Source organism: Coturnix japonica, chromosome 2 (genome assembly GCF_054131305.1).
Source record: "Coturnix japonica strain WE chromosome 2, WE-NBRP24, whole genome shotgun sequence".
NCBI classification, from domain to species: domain Eukaryota; kingdom Metazoa; phylum Chordata; class Aves; order Galliformes; family Phasianidae; genus Coturnix; species Coturnix japonica.
In genome coordinates, this window is record NC_140664.1 from 23,852,713 (window position 1) to 23,857,500 (window position 4,788).

Consider the following 4,788-nt stretch of genomic DNA (forward strand, 5'->3'; position numbering starts at 1 on the left):
CTCAAGACCTGTTGGTACCTTTTGCTTCCCTGTCAAGTTCACAGGATCTGTTTCAGATACGAGATGGAGGAGAATGAGGATTCTTTCTAGATTTTCAAGGATTCACAGTCTCTGACTACAGGCAGTTTAGTTCTCTCCAGGTCTTTTATGAAAGAGACAAGTACAGTGTAAGGGCTTGTATTCTTCCAGAAATACACAGAGCTGAGTGTTTACAGAAATGAGCAGTAGAACAGAAGAATAATTTGACAGATTAAAAGATATATTGCAAGAATTCTTTTTTCTGAAGAATAAACAATGTGATTAGGTGGAAAGAGAACAATGTGTTATTTGATTTGGTGATGAAAAACAGAAAGATATTATTAGATCCTTGAGGCAGAATTATCAGAGAGAGAAATGAAAATGAAGAATAAAAGATTAGAGTCCCGTCTTGTTTATACAAAAATCCCTCAGTTTTTTTCTATAAACAAATGCTGTACAAGTGGCAGATTTATAAAAATAAATGAAGGAAAATGAAGGGAATGCATTAATTAGGTTGTCCAAAAAGTGATATAGCTCAGTTAACAATATGAAAATCTTGTGAATAAACATATGTGCATTCAACTTTAGTTGGTCATGCAAAGAGTGAAAAAATTGCTAATTAATAGAGTAGTATTTCCAAGGGAAAAATAAATTGTGAAACATAGAATGAAGTAAAAGTTGATAGAAGATTGAGTGGAAATTACTTTTCAATTATCTCCTGTCTGAATTCAAAGTAGTATATTTTTCAATCATCGTAGAAACAGCTGTAGTTCATAACATGTTACTTCAAGCTGTAAGAATGATGGCCTGGGTGGCATTTAGTTTATAACTGTTGTTTAGTATTTGTCTGTCACATAGCAAATGGTGAGTTAATTATTTTACCCTCTAAGCTCAAAGGACAACCTGGCACAATGTCCAGAGCCCTTCTTGTGTGTTTTGTTTTTCATTTTGCTATGCAGTCTAACAACAAAGCTTAAAAAAAATAAGGAAGAAAAAAAAAGGAAAAAGAGAAAAAGCTTTATTTTGATGGTTCTTATCTGGAGACAAATGCATTCCCAAGGAAACAGATGTTTCTTTCCACTTCTGTGAGATGGTAATGAAGGTGACTATACAACCCACTCAGTTTGCTTGGATTAAAGGCCAACAGCAGGCAGCTGTCTTCCCCTTCAGTCCCTGCCACATGGGACAGTAAGATACATGGCAAGTAAAGAAGCACTACCACCACACATGCAGCTCTCAGCTCAAACAGCAGAGCTGCATGCACTGCTTGGTTGATAGGGTAAAGCCCAGGATTCCATTATTCAGCAGCTAAATATAACTTTTCCTTAGCATTATTACTGTATTCTTCATAACATTTGCATAGACACTGTTAACACTGCAGAGGTGACTATACTTGAATATGTTACTGGCCTGGTTCTATTTTCTCTGCAATAAATCAGCACTGGAAACTCTGGAGGAAATACTTCATGGAAGCTCTAAGTGGAACAGCAATTGATACTTCAGTCTCCCTTTAACTAGCATGACATGGCTTCATTGCTTCTTAATGAAGATGTAAAGAAAACAAAAGCCAATGATTTTTATTTTCTAATTGAATAGATTATCTTTTCTAATTTAATAGAGTGGTCTTGTTAGCTACACAAATGTCTAATGCTTTAGAGTTTGCTGGCTTTCATGTCTTTTTCCGTTTGTTTTAACCTAGTTATCATAAGCAGACATGAAATTTAACACCCCCTCGTTAAAATAAATGTAATGTTGTGACATAAACTGACAGAAGCAAGTAAGTCCCAAGACAGTGTTCTTCTCAACCTCCTCTCAATACTGCCAAGATACAATATAAAACATGAATTTTCAGTTACAGTATTTAGAAGCAGCTGGGTTAATGTGAAAAGAGGTCTGGTACTCTTATTCCTATTTTTAACCTGGAACTCCATGGACGAATAGCACATTGCTTCAGGATACCTGCAGGGACAGCAGTGATTGTGACTGGGGTGGTAGGGTGGCTCCCTTCATTCCCCTGGGACAAAGAACAAAGATGTTCTTTGACACGAAGCATCATTAAATGTCCATAAACACTTCTTCCAAAAGAATGCTCAGTCTCAAACATGTAACTGAAGGAGAAACAAAGTATATTTGTGTAGAGATTATGCTCTAATATTTACCCATGACATTTCTCCAGTAAACTGAACTGGAATATATTTTCTGAAGTAAGGTAGCATTCCGGTTTTATGTGATGTGTAAACATATTGACATAAAACACATCAACTTGCATTCTCAGGAAGTTTCACCCCCTAGAGTGTGGCTCAGCTTGTGGGATATAAGTTGTACAGAAATCTGTGGCTTTAAAATAGAGTGGATATGTAGAGTTTAGGGTTAAATGGGCATATCACTAAAGTTAGTGATTAGAAAATGAAAGGAAGGACAGATTGTAATATCTTTAGCTCAAAAAATATATCTGTTTCTGCATAAGCATCAAACAGGAGGGAAAAACCTAGGCATTTTAGTAAACAAGAAGTGTTAGGCCTTTACAATTTGTTTTTCTCATACAGAAAATTACAGTATGTTGGATAGAGAAGGTGTGTCTGGGAGGATTTAGGATGGGATATCCAGCAAAACTGTACTCATAGCTGCAAAAAACTTCTTGCCTCAACTTTGCAGATCTTCATTACAACTTTAAAGCAATTATAGCCTTATAAAAATACAAGTGAAATCAAGACTTTGCATTGGCTGCCAGAACAGGCAATTAAATACCTAAAAAATGCTTGTTGCAGCAGCTTTCCTCAAACTCATCCTCCTTGAAGACACTGCTAAAGAGTAATGGAGTTTCACATTCATTTAAGGAAAGCAGTTTATATTGCACATAATTACACCACAGACATAAATGGTTTGAAATTGACCAAGTTCACTTCAGTCCAGATGACATCAAATCTGAACTTTTGCTCTTTTTTCCTGAAATGTTCAATATATCAGGGATTTGTAGTGGGAGCCTGAGTAGTTTGACATGCCCTGCCTGGTGCAGGAATTCAGTGCAGCCAAGTACAAACCAAGTAGGATTAAGCTTCATGCATTTCGATGTACTCAGAACTCTTCATTCAGCTCCAGTTTAGAAAGCCTAATCAGATCCTGGATGGCAAGAAGTGCTGCTTCTCAAAGGTTAAAACATGTGTCCATCACTCACTCACCTTGCCCATTCCCACCCAAATGTTCCAGTGATGTTATTCAGCCCTTGGCTATCCCAAGCTAGTAGGAGATGGTATGCTGTACTGCATTTTCAGCTAAACATTGAAGATTTACGGAGTTTAAGTGGGGACTAAAAGAAAACTGTGGCTCAATAATGTTAACTTTGTTTAAGAAGAGTGTAGGAGGTGGATGTTCTGGTTTCATGTTCTCTTTTCTTGTACTGCTGCTTTGTTGCAATGCACTGGTATAACTAGGACAGGGGAGAATGGTTTTAAACCAAAAGAGGAGAGATCTATATTAGATATTAGGAGAAAACTTTTCTCTTGGAGGATGGTGAGGCACTGGAACAGGTTGTTGGAGTGGCCCCTCTCTGGAGGAGGAAGCCAAGAGGCAGCAGTGCGGCAGGACTTTCCCAGAGGGAGCAGACAAATGGAGCCAAACCCCTCTAACTTCTCCCTCCTGTACTATGTGCACTGAAGCTGTATGTTATGATATTTTAATGATTCTGCACTAGAAATACAAATGAAGTAAATGCATGAACCATGGAGCATTTGAAGTTTGGCTTTTAGGTTTTGTTTGTTTGTTTGTTTGTTTTTAATGTTTGCAAATCTATATGTTTGTATCTGTCAGATGGAACCCTGAGAGGTCCCAGGGAAAGTTGCTGTAAGATTCTTAGTGCTAAACATGGCCAGAAGCTCCACAATATACTTTGAGTGCACTTGTGCCTGTGCAGCCCCAACCCAAATCCTATATCAGACACGTTCAGTTTAGAAAATCTTTCTGTGACTCATCTGCACTTTCTGTGCTTAGCAGGATAGAAATTCAGATCCTTCAGAAGTTTTCTTGACAAGCTTTACATAGAGCTTTAACTCAGAGCTGCAAACATTTAGGAAAAAAACAACAGAGAAAAACAGCCTCCCTCTGTGCTACATTTCTTGAAGGACATTGTTCATCTCCTACTGACAGGGACCTCTGGAGGCCATCTGGACCAATCTCCTGCTCAAGCAGGGCCACCCAGAGCAGTTTGTCCAGGACCATCTCCAGGAAGCTTTGAATAATGTAGCATAAGGAATGCCCACATCTGAAGCCTGAGCAGCCATGCACATAACCTCTATATGACTTTTGCCTCTAGCAGCCCAAATAAGGTGCATTGCTCACTGAACCCCACAGCAGTCATAAATCTTGCAGATTGCCACTCCTTTTCTTCAAAGCACAGAGATTACCCTGAACACCTTTCTTCAGCATCAGCAACTGCTTGTGAGTAATTCAGTTTGCAGTGAGCCTTCCCTGCTCCACTGTTTCCTCCCCTCCTTCCATTTTACTCCCCTCCTTCTTCACCTCCTCCTTCCTTCCTTCCTTCCTTCCTTCCTTCCTTCCTTCCTTCCTTCCTTCCTTCCTTCCTTCCTTCCTTCCTTCCTTCCTTCCTTCCTTCCTTCCTTCCTTCCTTCCTTCCTTCCTTCCTTCCTTCCTTCCTTCCTTCCTTCCTTCCTTCCTTCCTTCCTTCCTTCCTTCCTTCCTTCCTTCCTTCCTTCCTTCCTTCCTTCCTTCCTTCCTTCCTTCCTTCCTTCCTTCCTTCCTTCCTTCCTTCCTTCC